General features: G+C 38.2%; 1 long non-coding RNA gene across 1 annotated transcript in view; it reads right to left on the bottom strand.

The window, feature by feature from the left end:
- The window catches only part of LOC108239353, an 18959-nt gene extending 13722 nt beyond the window's left edge, over nucleotides 1–5237 (bottom strand). The window contains exon 1 of the long non-coding RNA XR_001808714.3: nucleotides 4910–5237. This is a non-coding gene — a long non-coding RNA (uncharacterized LOC108239353). The remainder of the gene's footprint in view (nucleotides 1–4909) is intronic.
- Nucleotides 5238–18666: the final 13429 nt, after the last annotated feature.

Genomic DNA, 18666 nt, shown 5'->3' with positions numbered 1-18666 from the left:
TACTCGCTGTGAGGCTTTCAATAATCTGGCGAAGAGTACTGGGAGCTGTGGGTATTTATGGGGACCAGAACAGGTGAAACAGATGACTGTGATTACTTGGGCATGATAATATGGGCGTGGCTTGAACTGTGGATGAATGGAAAGTTAAGTGGCTGTGGCAAGAGGCGTGGCAGGAACAGATGGAGCTGTGACACTTAAGGTTTCCAGTCTTCACTAATTCTTGTGTTTTCTTAACAAATCACTAATTCATAAGAATTTACAGATTTCTGTTCTAAGCCTTTAAAACAGCTGATGTTGTAGTTTCATGCAGTATTGAACCCAAAGTGCACGCAGACAAGCTGAATAGATTTTAACACAAAAATGTAATAATTCCATCTGAATGTCAGATTAAATACTCAATTCTTACGGGGTTCATCTTACTAAGACTGAAAAGATTCAAACAGAAATGCAGGTAAGTCAAAGTAAAATAAATGATTTTATTGTGAAGTTGAATAGAGTTGTGACTGTTTGCATCTGTGGAGAGAGTGGAGTTGACATTAGCAGGATAACTAATGATTTAAGATTAATTGTTTTATTCTGAAAATGGTTAAGATAGTTTTCTTATTTTGTGCTTCATTTTAACAGGACTCAGAGGTGTCATGTATATCAGTCTTTTGGGTTTTTTGGTTCTGTGTTTGGGGTTTCTTTCGGTTCTTGTTATATTGTTTAGTTGTCTATTGGCTTTCTGTTATCCTTGTCACTATTCACCTCCCCAGTTATTTTCAGGCCACGCCCACCTCACCTGCATCTTGTCATGTCCCCAGCTACAACCCATTATCATCTCTCCCTCTGTCTTTAAAAGCCGGTCTCTGTTGTCCAATCTTCACTGGGTCATTCCTTTTGCTCACGTTTGTTATGTGCCACGTTCTATGCCTTGCCTTGCCTTTTGGATTGTGTTATTGTCTGTTTTTTGCTGCCACACCAGCCTTTTGTTTAGTTTATATTTTACTTTAATAAATTAGTTCTTTTTTTAATGATGAGTCTGCGCTCTGGGTTTGCCTTTGTCCCTACCCCCCTACCCCCCGCGCCCCTACTGACAAGAGGAGGATTATGGGATTCAAGTAAGGCAAGTGGATAGTTTTTGGATGAGCATTGTGAGAGTGGAACAGGCAGGTTGGGTGGAGAGGCTGAGCTGACTTCTCTTGTTGGTTGTAGGAGGAAATTCAGGAGTGAGAGGTTCTCACTGAGAATTTTTGGTTCTGTGGCAGCTTAGTGATGCCTCTGGAGTCCAGACAGAGGTATCGGCGTAACAACTCCCCCAAAGTGAGCTTGAGAAGTTCTGCTAAAACTTATCATTTTAGGAACACGGGCTGCGGTAGCTCGGTGGTCAGTCTTGTAATCTTGAGGTTGCTGGTCAGAGCCTCGGCTGTGTCAGGAAAGGGTAAAACAACAGCCAAATCTTTCATGCAAGTTTGCTTGCAATGGTGACCCCTGAAGAAGGGAGCAACTAAAAGAAAAACAACAACAACACTGTTTTACTAGCACACCTGAGTTGATGTTATGAGGATCAGAGGCTAGCACGTTCACAGTGAGGTGACTAACAGCCAAATGAAGAATAGTGAATGAATAATAGTGGCCAGAGCTTTAAAGCGTTGTTTGGCAGTCTCTAGAGCATCAGGTATGAACAAGTTGTGGTATTTTTGTATGGGTCTTTCTTAATCGCACCTTTCTGTTGTTCCGACAGCTGGATGATCTCTCCATGTTGTCTAGATCTCAACTTCCAAACTCCTCATCCATGGAGTACAATGCTCTTTATTAGTTGTAAGCTTGATCTTATAATGAAGGATTTCAAGGATCTCTGTTGATGTGGTGTATGCCAGCTTATTGGTCTCCGAGATGGTCCTAGTAGGATAATGAGCAGTTTTGCATTCACATCTTCTAGCAGACTTTCTGAAGTTGTTTCTGAGTCAATCTGTTTGTTGAGTATCAATCTTTCCATAGTTCCCACATCCTTTTTTTATAGCCCGTCTCTAGGCTTGCTCATATAGTAGCATTCCAACAATTTTTAAATTCTCTCTGCCCTTGTTCATGAATGTCTTGTTCCAGCTACCTATTTCTCATCAGAATGTCCTGGTTCCCCAATATCTGACACAAACCTTGTTAATCATATCATTACACAACTGAGATTTTTCAGAGTAACCTTAGTTCCGTAATGAGCGAGAAACATAGAGAGTGATGCCAAGTTGTGGAGAGTCAAGGCCTCAGTGGTGCCAGTGGTCATCGGAGCACTCGGTGCTGTGACCTCCAAACTGGAAGAGTGGCTCCAACAGATACCAGGAACAACCTCAGAGAAGTTCTAGGAACAGCTAAGATACTGAGAAGAACCCTCAAGCTCCCAGGCCTCTGGTAGAGGAACTGAGCTTGAAGTGAAGCAGAACCACCCATGTGGAAAAAATTGGGTGAAATGGAAGTTCACAGATTTTTAGCACCCACGAAATCTAAGATGTTATCTAGATAATAAACATTAGATAATGTTGAGATAAAGCTGAGATATGTAATGCCCTCAAGAAAAATGCAACTTAAATATTTTATGAAATGAACACAATTATAGTTAGATTTCTAATTTGAAAAATGGAAAACATTTTATAAATGTCAATGTCTTTGAAACCATTTTCTTACATAAAATATACTGAAAACACTAAAAGTGTAAATTACTATTGTTATTATAAATTATCTACCACACCACTTACTAACTCCCTGCATCATCCCATCCCTTGTACATTATTTATTTCCAATGTAAAATTCAGGATGTGCAGTGGTTTATAAAAAAGCATTTGCATAAAACACGATCACTGTTGCCAACTTGTTGACTTTGTCACTATATTTAACAACTGTTTTTCAGAACAGCAAATAGCAACAGATCCAGTGACTTTTCTGGTGTTACTGGAGACATTTGGAAATTCTGAAATGAAAGAACATATCGTTCCCACTCTTCTCAGCAAGCAGTGGGTGCTACCCTGGCCACCTCCCCCATCCCAAATTGCTCACTGGCAGACCAGTCTTTGCACAACGTCCCTCTCAGCTGCAGCCAGAGCAGGAGATTTTCACCCCTCCATGTCCAAACTGGTCCAGACAGTCAACATTTTTAAAGATTGACAAAGCTTCTGTGCCTTCTGCATTTCTCAGAGTAGAAACCAAAATCTTTCTTTTTTTTTTTTTTTTTTGAAGGGAAGACTGCAAAAAACTGAACACGTACAAAATGCATATTTGAACTTACAGCAGCAAGGTAAGAATTGCATGAATTAACAAATTCCCCACCTGAAAAAAAATATTTACCTGAAGTGTATTTTTATTTTGAGTCAGGAAAATGTCCCATTCATTTATATGAAGGAACACAACTTGTACTGCAGCCAGCCACTAGATGGCGCTTGTCATTGTGGCTTCAATTTCTGGTTTCCAGTCCTATTTGTAGCTATACATGTGTTACATATGTATGTGTTACACAGTCTAAGCTATACACATGATGTGTATAGCCCAGACTGCAAATGTATCACGCATGTACTACGGTGCAGCTGGCTGAATGTAAATGTAAAATCTTTAAAAAAAAAATCAGTGAACCTACCATAGAGAGCCTTGACCAAAATGCCAAGGACTGTTGTTGTAGGCTCCTAAGTGGACCCTAAGGTCAAAGTCCTTACCGATCTTAAGAAAACTAGACAAATAAATAAATAAACTGACAAAAACAACAACAACAAAAGAAAACTATAGAAAAATTAAGTAACTTCAAGAGTCCCTTTGAGTCAGGTTTGTGGGTCCAAAGACCAGATCAAGGAAGAGGGTTGGAATTGTGACATTAAAAAGTAAAAGTTAGTAAAAGAATCAAAAGGAAAAAAGTTCATTTCTAATTCTAAACATATTTAGGATGTTTTTTACTCACATTTGTCTTTCTAAAAACCTTTTTTCTTCCTTGTACAGTACGATTACAATTACATGCACATGGCCAATTAGGCAAGTTAAGTAATATTGTCATTTAGCAACTTTAGTGACTTTTAGAACAGCCAATAACTACTTTCCTTACTGAGGAGTTAGTAACACTGAACACAATGGATTTTGTAGATGAATGTTGTTTTAAGATGTCAGCAATCAATTTTGATCTTGGCCCCACTCAGACTACCTGTTAGCTTGTCGGTCCTGTCAGATGTAAACAGCATTTCTCCAAACTTAGGTTGTTCTATTGACCATAGAAGAAATCTAGACACCTTATGGGAACCCAGAAGTTGATGCTTTAATGGGACCAGCTCCCCTTTAGGCTAATTCCAGTGAACAAAAGGAACATTGTCCCTGGTAAAATAAACAAAATATTGCCTCAGATAATTTTATGATGTTCTTGTTATTTCACAGTTCTTTTTGTGCTGTGTTTGAATATTCATTTTTTTCTAATATGTTTAGTTGTAATTAGTTATTTCCGCTTGTAACACCATGATTGAGTGGACATGATTGAAACCCTACATTCCTAATGCACAGGTAGTAGGCCAGTTTTACAGCACCTCATGGCTTCAATTCTCAACAACAGAAGAAAGTGGGATGTTATTTTCTATTATATACATGGTCAAAAAGGTAAGATTTTAATTAGTCATGCCTTTTTTACCAAAAAACACTTTAAAATGTCTGAATTGCCACTTTAAACTAGAGCAGTTTTTTTAAACAGTTATCCAGAATTTTAAGAGAACATGTTCCTGAACGTTTATGTGTGTATTCTTATGTTTATTAAAACACACACACAAATCAAATGAAAGTTGCATCTCTAAATCATTAAACAAGTTAAATGATAAGTCATAAACACTGCTTTTTAAAAAATATTGCTGCATAGAAACAAGTAGGCAAGTAAGTTTATGTGTTCAATATTCCAACCCATTAACAACTAGCTGACCTTCAGAGTTGCTCCTGTTCTGTTCAGTCCAACTTTCTTCTCCTCCTGTATGAATCAGACTCCAGCCATACAACAAGGTCACGCAGACTGTCGCATTTTTCTAAAACTATCCCAGCTAAAAAAGCCCACTACTCGCTTCAAGTCAACTCAGCGAGTTCTGCAGCACACATACACAAAACACACACAGCAGCAGCAGCACCCTATCTTCTTCTATTCCCTTTCCACTGATTAAAATAACCTCCACTCCCGTCAGGGAGGAGTCAAGCTATTTTAGTAATAAATATTCCCTCGGCGGACATGCGGGACAGACTAAGATCTGTGTGTGTATGTCTGTGTGTGTGTGAGTAGGTGAGGTGGTGCAATGATGCTTTACTGTGTCCCCCCTGATGCCTTATCTCCCCCCACTTCCTTCAACATCCGTACATGCACATACACACATATACATAAGCTAGGTTTTATCACGGCCCGACACTTGGGCTCGGTTGGTAATCAGAGGAACAACCCCCACCCCCTGTTTCCTACCACCCAATCCCCATCCGCTTCTAGTGCAGGGAGAGGAGCATTCTAATCTCAACTGTTGCATATCTAATACTAATTGGAATCCTGCAACTGGGTCACTCATTGTTTTTCAAGTATTGTCAAGTTAGGAGGGGTTGAGGATAGTGGTGGTAGGAGGGAGAAGGAGGGCGTGACATAAAATTGAAATTAAGATCCTTTACCCCCACCCCCAAACCCCAACCATCAGCTCCATAGCTGGACCGGAGCTGATTGGATCCCCTCACTCCAATGTGTGCATGTCAGAAACAGAGAGTACAGTAGAGAAGTCAAAGAGAGATCTCTAACACATTCAAACCTGAGACAAACATAATCCTAGAACTGTTCAGACAACTACAGGTATTGAGCAAACTTTACTGCATTGGGGTTGCCAACATAAGAGATTCTCACAATCAGCATGTATTTTTCTTTTTATTTGTTTGAAAAACAGTTTATTCAACCTTCTTTAACTGTTATTTAATACTTATTCCTTTTCATTTCTACTTTTAAGATCTATTCACACTGGATGAATACCCAAGATGTAAGAAAATCAACCAGGATGTGGATGCTTTTTGCAGCTCCTTAGCAAGGTCTTATTATAAAATTCAGTATATACTTGTCTGTGTCGTGCCCAGTCATAAAAAATAGAAAAAAAATTCCACCTCAACCTATTTTTTCCACATGGATGGTTCCACTTTCACTTCAAGCTTGGGTCCTCTACCAGAGGCCTGAGAGCTTGAGGGTTCTCCTCAGTATCTTATGTGTAGGACTGCACTCTTCTGGAAAGAAATGTGTGAGGTTGTTCCTGGGATCTGTTGGAGCTACTTTTCCAATTTGGAGGTCACAGCACCATGTTCTCTGATGACCACTGGTACCACTGAGGCCTTGACTCTCCACAACTTCTCTATTTCCTCTTTCAGCCTTTTGTATTTTTCAAGCTTTTTGTTCTCCCTTATCCTGATGTTACAGTCACTTGGGACTGCTACATCTATCACCACTGCTTTCTTATGGGTGTTGCTGACCACCACAATATTTGGTTGGTCAGCCATCACCTGTTTGTCAGTCTGTATCTGGAAGTCCCACAGTATCTTAGCCCTGCCATTCTCCAACACCCTTCGTAGAGTTTCCCACTTTGACTGTGGGACTTCCAGTCCATACTCGGTACAGGAACACTATTCCAGCCACTTGGTTCTGGCGTTCCATGAATGATTTGCCTGCCTGCATCCTACACCATGTTATTATGTGCTGAACTGTCTCAGGGGCATCTTTACACAGTGTGAGTCTTGGGTCCTGCCTGGTATGATAAACCCCGGCCTCTATTGTTCTTGTGCCGACATAATTAGTGCCTCAGTTAGTGATATATATATATATATATATATATATATATATATATATATATATATATATAGTTTATTTATATATATAAACTAATTGCAGTAGTAAGGAGTTTTTAAGGAGTTTTTATTGTCCAAGCTAGTTCTAAAAACCAACATTTTGAACATAAATATTAGAGCACATTTTGAATATTTCTACTTTCACGCTGTTTTTCCATGTATCCTTCCAGTGTAATGGGCCTCACTTCTCATTGGTTCTTGGGTCACACAACTTGTGACGCAAGAGTAATGAGTGATGGATTCTGTCTTTGGATTGATGCAAAATGTCACCGACAACATGAGGGAAAGTGAAAGACTATTCTTTAAATGGTGGCAGTTTTTTTTATCATCTTTACACAGATTTCCACTGACTTAGGAAAAATGGAACAAAGAGTTTTCCTTATTGATCTAATAAGGAACACCTCTTTTTAGTTTCACAGATGAGACAAGCTCATATTTTAAATTATGGTTGGCAATCCTACAGTTCATCCAGCAGGAGTATTGTGAAATTTCTGCAGGAAATAGGTAACTGCTGCTCCTACTTGCTCTTGCAAATAAACACAGAATTCATTGAAAATAACCATTTCATGAGTAATTGACAGTGGGGTTTATAAAGCAGTGTTTGCATGAACCACTGAGAAATTTTGGGATCGGAGCTGTTTTAAGATGATAACAATCCATTTTGGTCTAAGCTGCATTTGAAGTAGCTGTTAGCATGTCAAAAATAAACTCTTATTTCTCCAAAGTGAGACTCTTCAAAAAACAAGCTACACCAGGTAAGATGTTGAATGTTCATAACTCTTTCATCAAACCACATTTCAAAATATTTAAAATATGATGGTTAGGCTTACACATAAAAACATCTTGGTTGGGTTAAAGCAGACTGCCACAGAACATTTAGGGATGTCCAGACATGAAAGAAAACTCTCAAAGAAAATAATTATTTTAAAGTCATATCTTTGTAACTTTGTAATTCCTATAAAGTCATATCACAAAAAATGCACAATTTAATTGTGTTTATTTGTTTGGTTGTTTCAAAAATTTCCTTGAGAAACAATTTCTCCCAGTGACTGTCCCACTTTTAGTTGTTAAATACAGAAAAAAACAGCAATCCATCCACCCATCCATCCATCCATCCATCCATCCATCCATCCATCCATCCATCCATCCATCCATCCATCCATCCATCCATCCTCTTTAACTGCTTTTCCTCTCCAGGTTGTGGGGATCTGGTGCTTATCTCCAGTGACCATTGTGCAAGAAGCATGGTACACCTTAGACAGGTTGCAATTCCATCAGGACACACCTCCAACCCCACAAACGTAATGTTATCAGACACACAGTATGTCTTGCTGCTAAGAAAGAAGTTCATTTTTACATGGAAATAAAACATGACTGAGTGCCATATCGCAATTAAAAAAATAAATAAAATGATACATAAATGAATTTAAATGGGACATGTTTCCATCTTTATTTAAATGTTTGCACAGTTGCATCACTCGTCGTCTGATGAACACAATGATTAAGGTTACTGGGTTTGAGTACTTGTCTAATTTTATCCTGAAGAAAATCTGTAACTAACCACAACTTTGTGTTGTAGAAAGAAAAAGTTTATGTCTTCTTCAAACTTTTCTGCCCATCAGCCTAAAGTGAACCAGCCTAACAGCAACTCGAGCCTGAATCACATGATTCACTGAGTTTCATGACAGCACATCCAACCTGACAATGACAGTTTAGGGTCATGCTGCTTTTCTGTTTCTCTTTTCTAAGTCCGTAACTTTGGCCTGAACCCCTTCAGCCCCAAAGCAATGAGATTAGGATACCATGCCACCCTTACACCCTCAAACTGTGCAACAAATCTATATGTTCAATTGGAAGTGTCACCAGCTAAGCTCTCAGCGACGTCTCAAAAGGGGAGCTCTTCAGATAGCTCCAGCTGTTAATATACGCCTGCTTCCCCCGATGAGATTCTGAGAGGATAAACAGAGATGGGGAGGATTAGTTCACAGGGCTACGAGGACAGGATCCAAATTAGCAGCAGCCTCAATCATCTGGCCCAACCCCCCTCCCCCCCGTCCAATCATGCAGCGAGCTCAAAGGAGTTTGTTTTCTCACACTGTCGTTTATGTTCAAGGCTGACTGGCAAGGAGATTCTGATGCAGCGACATGGTCAATTTGGCCACTAATTCCCGCCTCGACTCAACACAAACCCCAATGACAGACCCCCCTCCCAACCCTCCTTCACCACCCCACCCGTATGCCTCTGTCAGATTACAGCCCAGTTTTTCTCTGAAATATCTGAACTCCTCATTTACATCCAAAGCAATTATCTAGTTGTACCCACAGAGCTTTGCATCATTTGCCGCAAGTTTAATGTAAACATACAGACCTGTGTTTATTGTAGCTCCTTTTCTGTAGAATGTACAGATGGTATATAGTATGCAAAGTTGGATAGCTGTGATAAAGGCTGGATCTCCAGTTTGCTGTGGGTTAAACACACCATATTTCCAATGTAAGGAAAAGTGCACGTCCACATGAAGACTTTCTCTGGCATTCTGAATGAATTTTTTTCATGATCTTCGCACACCAAGTCTTACAATCATTAAGTGATGTCAAATATTTGAAGGCAAAGCTCTAAAAGGTTTCACATGCTAAAAAACAAACAAACCTCTAAACTGTACTCGTGGTTTCAGACTTGTCAGTGTGAGGAACTGAATGCAGACAACTGCAAATGCCCCTCCATCGATGAGAAGCTGGAAAGAGGCGATCAGATCTTACTCAATTAAAGGCCTAACATTCCTTGAAGAAATGCATATTGTTCATCCCCCTTCATGCCAGAGTTTTAAACTAAAAGTACTTATGTTGAGAAATGACTGTTATACTGCAGCTGTTTTGGCCAAACCTTGAAAATATTTGTATGCAAGAATTCAGAAGGTCTGTTGCAAAGTATTAGCAGTATTAGTTATTGTCAATATCTCTCAGCTGCTACCACACCAAAGTTTAGTTCAATATCTATAAAACTGACGGTGTGATAGCCAATATTGTGTTTGCTAATGTTGGTTAGCTGTGGTGACCATCTTGATTTAGATTGACTCCAAAAGTGAATGAGTTGTTAGATGTACAGCCAATGATTGCTTTTTGAGAGAGTCATTAAAATCCATCCACTGATTCATAAGATGTTTTGCTAACAGATAGATAGAGTCAAGGTCTTGTTAAGTCAGTTAATGTTCACATAATGAGTTGTGGATGTCTCTGAGCTACGAACACCTATTGATTTTAGCTAAATATATTTGAATTTGACTAGGTTGTAGCTATTTTTGTGTTTAATGAGATCACTTGACTTTGTTAACCATCTCGAATTGGGTTGACTCCAAAAATAATTAGTTGTAGATGGACATCCAATGATTACTTTCTGAGAGTTTCAATAAAATTTCACAGGTCTTGGTAATTTTTTTCTTGGTGAGTATTAAGAATACACACCTAGATGTATCACACAAAATCACACGTGATATTGTGTGATACCTCTGTGATGATTTTCAACTTGCACAAAACTTCTCTAGTAAAGTTGGGGTGGTTTATCATGGTGGTGGCAGCATATCTATGATGAGGGTCCCATGCACAGCAATGTGGCTTGATCTTTGTGAATTTGAAACAGGACTGGTCATGCTGGTCTCATGTCCAGACTGTGACCATGACCAGCTCATGGAAACAACCTAGAGCAGACATGAAACCTGTGGTGGTAACATCATGCTAATTTAATAGCACATAGCTGCATCCTGATACGGTCTGAAAGAGCCGTGCCAAAGAGGGTGCATAAAACAAGGTGAAGGAATAATATAACATCCTTGGGATGCAGAAAATAGCTGGAAAACCCTATTTGGTGAGTGCTAAGAGCGTAGCAGCATCATGATTGCCTTCACACTGAAAGAGGTTATTCAAATTTGCTGCAATCCAGTCATGTTATAATAGGTTGTGGAGAATGTGGTCAGGTCACAATACAGTGTGAGTAGTGTTTTTATTATTTTTAAGTCATGATTTTAAATTAAAATAAAAAACTTGCAGTGTGCATTTGTAGAAGACAAAACAGACAACTGCAAAGCTTAATCTTGTTCAAAAATCAATTGTTAAACAAAGTTATTTTGGTAAATTTATAACAATTGAATTAATTAATTTATAATCTACCATCAGTGTTTTACTCCAGAACACAAGGATGTTTATCATTAGGTAGCAATTTGAGTGAAACTACACACTTAGACAAACACAACAAATAAACTAGACAACAAGCAACAACAACAAAAAAAGAACCATAACCACACTCTTGTCTCTCACTTCTTTGTTGTTTTTGTCTATCTCAGCACGGTCCTATGTTCCTTGCCGTGAACTGAAAATGGTATTTGAGAGACAAACAACTTCATTCCGCAGTGCATCAGTAATTAGCTGTGGAATTAGCGGGCTTGACGTGCCTCCACAGATCAGCTGGTCCTCCAGGGAGGCCTGCGGGTCCAGGCAAGCCGCATTTCCAATTATTGTGTTGAATTGCTAATTTAGTTATTGTGCCTGCCGTAATTGTGATGGGTATTGGGTTTGCAATTCAATTTGTTTTAAATATTTGTGGGCCGGTGGATTGGTAATGGAGCTGACCTATCTGTGGGCCCAGTGTGAGCGTTAGGAAGTAGAGGAGGAAAGAAAAATAACAATGAAAAGGCAACTACAAAGATGTTGTGCTTCATCTATGGCATACACACTCACACACACACTTTTTCAATCTTACGCTTATCATTTTTGTATGACCTGCCTCATCCCCTTCAAGACTGTTGAAGTTAAAAACTGTGAAATTTTGAAGAAAAAAAAAACCTTTTGATCATCTAAGGGTTTTGGTTAAATGGGAGGTGGATGTGGGGGGACACCACTTTTCTTGCAGTTGAAATCTAAGCATAGAACGATTTCTGCAGGTGAAGGTGGCTCTGCTCCTGGATTTGTTGGGAGACAGATGCATTACTTTAATGAAAGACAGTGTTCCTTCCATCCATCTATTTTCTTTACCAACTTTGCTTTCCTTTTTTTGTTGTCATTGTTTTTTTTTTGGTTTGCTTTGTTTTGTTTTTTGGTTTGTTTATTTCGTTCCAAGACAATAGCCCTCTATATAGCACAAAAAAGTAAACAATTTCTCAAATATTAAGTAACTAAAACAAACATCTCTGATGTTGTTTACCAATGAAGACATCAGTTTCACAGTTACTAAACTATTCATTTCAGCATCATTTCAGTGTATTAATATACTGCCAATTCACAACATCCATAAACAGTCAGTTCTGTTTAAACACACAATACGGTCACATTTAGTACTTTACAAATACCAATAAGTAAAAAGCTGTCTTTGTAAGGAAACCAGCGGATTGTGTCAAATATGCATCCTGAGCAAGCCCATTGGTGACAGTGGAAAGGAACAACTCCCTTTTAACAGGGAGAAACCTCCAGCAGAATCAGGCTCAGAAAGAGCAACCATCTGACTCAACTGACTGACGTTTGAGAGATCAGGAAAGAGACACAGACAAACCCAGAATAAATGGTCCGGGTGTAGTTTCTATGGGAAGAAATATTGTCCCCATGTCCCCCTGCACTCCAAGCCTATAGCAGCACAAAACAAAATAAAACAAAAGAACCACATGTAAAGCTGCATTTTTGGAGAGTTTTTCTTTTCTTCACCTAGGTAATAAAGAATTAAAATAGTTCAGCCTAGACATGATAAATGCATGGATCAGTTTTTCTGTACCATTTTGGGAAAAGTTGTTTCTAATTTCAGTAGTAATGCGCAGGTAAATGAAGGCAGTCCAGGTAATATTATTTTAAGTGGGTGTTAAAAAATGTATCTTGATTAACAATAACACAAAGGTTCTTTACAGTAGAACTGGAGGCCAAATGATTGCCATCCAGATGAATTGAAAATCTGCTAAGTTTGTTCCTAACCACAACCTCTAAGTAACTGATTAGATTAGTCATGTTTCATGGATAAATATAATTGAGTATTAGCTGCATAAAAGTAGAGATTTGTCCCATTCTGTCTAACAACTTTACCAAATGGAAACATATAGAAAGTAAATAGTACTGGTCCAAGCATTGATCCCTAAGGAATTCCATAACTAATTCTGTTGTATAAAGAAGAACAAACATGAACAAACTGGAATCTATCAGAACAATATTATTTAAACCATTTTAAAGCTGTTCCTGTAATCCCAATATCATGTTCAAGTCTCTAATAACATATTGTGATTAACTGTATCAAATGCAGCACGGAGATCTAACAGGACAAGTGTGGACTCAAGTCCACTGTCTGAAGATAGGAAAATATTAGTAACTTTCAGCAGTGCTGTTTCTGTGTCATGAGGAGCTCTAAACCATTTCTGAAACTCCTCAAATATTTTATTTCCGTCCAGTTGATCATACAAATAATTTGCAGCTATTTTCTCAAATATTTTCAAGGTAAATGGGAAATTGGATATAGGTCTATAATTTGCCAGAGCTCCTGAATCCAGATCAGGTTTCTTAAGTAAAGGTTTAATTACAGTGATGTTAGAGGCTTATGGTACATATTCACTAACGACAAGTGAATAAAATAGTATAGAAGACACAATATTGTCACCATGAAGAAATATGGCTTTGACTGCAAAATTACCATTCCATAACATTTAAAAATTAGATGCGCTCATTCAAGAGTATCTAAACATAATACCAATGTTTAAATGACTCAATTAAACAAATACAGATACTGTAGCCATATTAAAAATAAATAAGAATAAATAAATAAAAGTATTTTTTTCTTGAAGATTGATATGAAGAAAAGCCGTAGAAGTGTTTGCTGTGGTTGGATATAAATGTCTAAACAGTTTAGAGCTCATAAAGAACTGTGTCTCTTTCATCTTGATGGTATAGAACATGTGTTTTTTTCTGTACTTCTTTTTCCCTGAGGTCAACATGAAAGACTCAAGGCTGAATGGGACATCTTTATGTCTTTGAATTCTCTTGTCTGTCCATGGAAATACAGCAGTTACGCAAATCCAAACATGCTGTCATGCATGCAGACACTTCTTGTTGCCAAATGGTCGAGAACAAAAGGTTCATGTTGAGAAACTCATTCACACACACTCATGCATCCAATCACACACAGATGAATTAAAAACAGCTATTTACACCTGGTGGCTGTTTGATCATCAATGAATCTCCCTCTGTGTGTGTCAGACTGTTAGATCTTCATCGTTTTCAGTTCTTCATCATCAGTCAGTCCACAGCATCATCACAGTGACATGGTGTGACTGTAAATATGGAGTGGAGTAAACACATGAAGGGGATTCAAGTCTTTCAAATGTATTTGCTGTACTGGCTAACCTTTAAACCACCGTTAATTTCACTATGAAATTTTGGCGATTATAAAATTTTGCCGTTATATGATGGTAGTGATCTGCTGGTGTAAATTCTCAGTCATCCAGGACATGGCAAATGACTTTTAAGAACAAAGCAACTGGAGTTCCAGTTTGATGCAGTTTAAGCTTGGACCTCTTCAGTTTTGAATTGAAAGCTTCCTGGATAGGAAGTGAAACGTATTCAACTACAGAACAGAAATGAAGCTGCTATGTTTTCACAAAAAATTTTTGATGTCAGTGATCCACTTTGTATGAGCTCCATTCAGACTAAATGTTAGTTTATCAGTCATGTCAGACTTAAAGTAAATTTCTCCAAACTGAGGCCATTCAAAGTGGTATCTACAACAGATAAAAGATTAGTTATTCATACCTTTTTTCATAGAACATAATAAAATGGCAGAACAATGTCATTAGTGACTGGTCTGCAATAGGATGTGCATCAGATGTAACTGCAGGCATAGGCTTAAATCCCGGGGGATTTAAGCACCCCCCCCAAATCTTGGGGAAGTGTAGATTTGTCCCCCCAATAATTCAATGAAGGAAACTGTGTATCAGAAGTAGGACTCCTACTTCGGAGTAGGATAAAACACATTAGCAAAGAGAATCAGACTAGTTTTTTCTTCTCATTACTTTGGTTAAGTCATAATAAACTAGCTATGAAGCTATTTTTTTTACTTGGTAAAAGGCGGCTGGCTATCTTAACTCTTCTGAGTCCATGGATGCCCCACCATGTCCAAGTCACATGACCAATTAAAAACGCTCTAGCGGGAAAGATCCACCCTCTCAGAGACTATATTATATTACTTAAAATGCACACTTGGGAGGTTGTGCTGAAAAAAATGACTCCAAACATGGCAGGTTAAACCACTTTTAGGGTGAAATATGAAGGAAATTTAAAATAGTCCAAAAACATTCAGTTTCACCCTAGACCCCAGAGGGTTAATAGCTAATTTTGATTTACATGGTGTAACACAGCAGTTTATCAGATTCCAGCATTTTAGTCGAAGCAAGCTGGCAAATATCTCTATCATATTTAGCTCCCTAAGAGTTTGAAACGTGAGGGAAGGNAAAAAAAAAAAAATAAAAATTTTTCTTAAGAAATTTTCTTGTTTATTGCCCCCCCCGCCCAATAATGAGATGGGTTTTACAGCCTTGACTGAAGGTAAATCTCAAGATGAGTTAAAGCCCTTAAATGCAAATTAATCCCATCTGACATTACATAGAGCAACAAAATCATTTGACCATTTACAGAGTGGTTTTAGGTCCTTTTTTATGTGAGATCAAAATGTAAAATCAAAACAAGCTGTTAGACAACATTATCTGACCAAAACAAGCACAAGCTTCTAAATGTTTTCACATACACAACTTCTCCATACAAACCTGCGTTAAAAGAATAAAAAAAACACACCTGTTCTCATCTTATCATAATCATCCTCCAACATTATCTTTATGTTTTAGTTTTATTATTCTGTTGCTGAAACAACACAGATAACAATCAGGTCTGGAGTTTTTCCCAAGTGCAGAGAAATAGGACAGAGCAGAAAAATACAAGTAAAAACAAAACAAACTAAATAGAAAAAAAATATAATCAATATATATATATATATATATATATATATATATTCTGGTGACAAAACCACAAAATAAAAAAGTGAGGAAAAGAAGTAGAAAGTAGAACTCTGGACTCTGCCTCCTCGCATTGATTATATTGAACTTTTTCATTTTTTTCAGAGCTGTTAGTAGGATTTGTGTACAGATGTAGGTAATGTAAGTCATCTTAAATGTTCTAATCAGAGAGAATCCATATCAACTGTTCTGACATGTTTGGTTGAGTAACATTCACAAACAGCCAGAGTGTGCTCGATAAAACTGGAACAGAGAAGCTTCCACCTCAGTAATATGAGATGGAATGTAATCAAACCAGTGTGATTGTGCTGTGATTCACGTCAAAATACATCTAATCTCACATTAAGATACATTAATCTGCTTTATAATTGACATTTTAAAAATAGCACTTGTGAAATTAGCAGAGAAAGGGGGAGAAAAGGCTTGTATGGTCAATTACAGCTAACACTTGGGTTTGGCACAGGAGCCATTGGACACAAGCCATAAGTATTTAAATTACACAGAACCAGAGGGCCTGATTACAGCAATGCTGAATTTAGGAGCTGTAATTCTACTCACAGGCACACAATGATGCTATTCAGAGCCTCTTGTTAGTGGTAAGAAGGCTTTCCTGAATTGTGTAAAGGGCTAAGCTTTAAATTATGAAATCATGTTCAGGTGCCATTTTGATTAGAGAGGCAAAGAATACGGATCACTCCCAGACTGAAATGCTTTTTACTAGCAAACCTGAGCAAAACCAGATTTTTACAGATCTTTAGCAATATTCTAAAAGAAGTATGAACTTTTAAAGTGTGTTGGGCAATGAGACACATGTCACAAAGGGGTAGTTGTCCAACAGTGTGTACTCCTAAAATAGATTTCCAGCACTCCTTGAAGTAATATCTTGAATAGATTGTCTTGAATAGAATTCATATCGCCCGCAGCCCTTCTTGGGAGAGTTTAAGACTAAAATCTTTCCATGTTGACAAAAGTTTGGTCAAATCTTGAAAACTGTTATGCACTAGACACACTGAGAGTGACAAATGACAGCGACAAATGGCCCTCGTCGCCACTGGGGGGAAACCCAACACACGGGATGTGATAGCGATGGCAGTGTTGCGAATTGCGTTCTTGCGACTTGTCTCCAAGAAATTTGATTGGTTATGAAATTGGAAGGATTTTGACATTTTCAAAGCAGTCTGTGTCAGACAACGCATATGGCTGCTTTTTAATGTGTATCTCGATAATCACTGCGTGAAATGTCATATAATATAGGAAAGTCAAACACAGCTGAAGTGATGCTTTCCTCCATGTTGAAAGTGGTTGCAGACTGCAGTGTGCAGTGTGCAGATTACTCTACACTCATTGGTCAGTCACTGATTGGTTTTAGTCCAGTGCGACAGCGACAAAGTGGAACACTTTTCTACTTTATTTTGTTGCGTCGCCTGCCCACGTAAATGCACGTCTACATGTATGAGCTCGAAATTTCACATGCACGAATTTTGCTGGTCGCTCGGCGAATGTCGCCTCATCGCACAAGTTCCATAGAAAATGAAATGAGAGGGAGCAATGTTGCTCCCCATGTGTCGAGCCCATTATGTGTGATCACATAGGATATCACAAGATGTTACACCCAGACTATGTGTTGTGAATGACTCTTACTACCACATCAAATTTCAGATCAATAACTAAAACTGAGTTATCACAATTATTGTGTTGCTTAACCTTGACTAGCTGTGGTGGCCATCTTGAACTGGGTGGACTATTAATGTTAATGAGTGGTAAAAAAAACCTTCAATAATTATGTCCTGAAAGTTTTATTAATTCATGAGATATTTTGCTAATGATAGAGACAAATAGCACGCTCACAAACATAGGCAAAAGCATTATCGCTCCTTCCCCTTTGGCAGTGGGAGCTAATTAAACGTGATTGTCATTATTGGGGTTTGGATAGAGTAATTTTTTTAGTTTATTTTGTAGTAAGTTTGTTTCTTCAATTCTGTTATTGTTGATTGTTCCTGTGTCTAGTTATGTTAGTTGTTTTTTTGCTCTCTATGTTCTCTGTCATATTCACTTATCCTTAGTCTATCACTTGTTTCTGCCACACCCATCTTCACCTGCCCCAAGTTAGTAATCACTCACCTGTGACCACTTCTAATTACCATATGCCTTTAAAACTGGTTCATCTTCTTCACTTCCCCACTGGCTCATTGTCACTTCCATGTGCTGTCTGGTTTTTTGTTGCGTCTTTGAAACCTCAGATTTAATAAGTTTTGTTATCTGGTTTTTTGTTGCTGCCATATCAGCCTTTTTTTTCGTTCCTTTTTGTTTTTTATAAATTTTGTGGGGGTTTTTGAGCTCCTCCGAGTATCAGTGGCAGACGGTGCATTTCACACTTAGGCCTTCAGTGATGTCCAACTTAGTCAATAAATACCTTTCATTATGCCAGCATTTATAACACCAGGATGAAAATCAAAATGGGCTATTATCCGGCGCATTTTGAAAATCAACAAATCCACATCAGCAATTAAAACAAATTTGGTATGCTACATTTATTTCAACACAATATCCATTCTGGAACAGGTTAGCTAGCTTGGGGTCAGCCGTCCTCCTCTAACGAGATCTAGCTTCTCTTGGAAAGTTTGTCTTGAAAACAGCCTTGCCAGTATATCAGCAACCAAATCAACGTGTTGCTCTCCTTCGGCCATTGTGGGTTAAAAAAGTTTTTAACCGTTAACAGTCCCGGGTGTGACTCTGTTGATCTGCATAGCACTGCCGTGGCTCAAACTAGTAAGTACCCATATCCAATCACAGGACGCGTAAATGT

This window comes from Kryptolebias marmoratus, linkage group LG2, assembly GCF_001649575.2.
Source record: "Kryptolebias marmoratus isolate JLee-2015 linkage group LG2, ASM164957v2, whole genome shotgun sequence".
Classification (NCBI taxonomy): Eukaryota; Metazoa; Chordata; class Actinopteri; order Cyprinodontiformes; family Rivulidae; genus Kryptolebias; species Kryptolebias marmoratus.
Note: the sequence above shows the minus strand (reverse complement) of the source record. Positions and strands in the feature narration are given on the sequence as shown.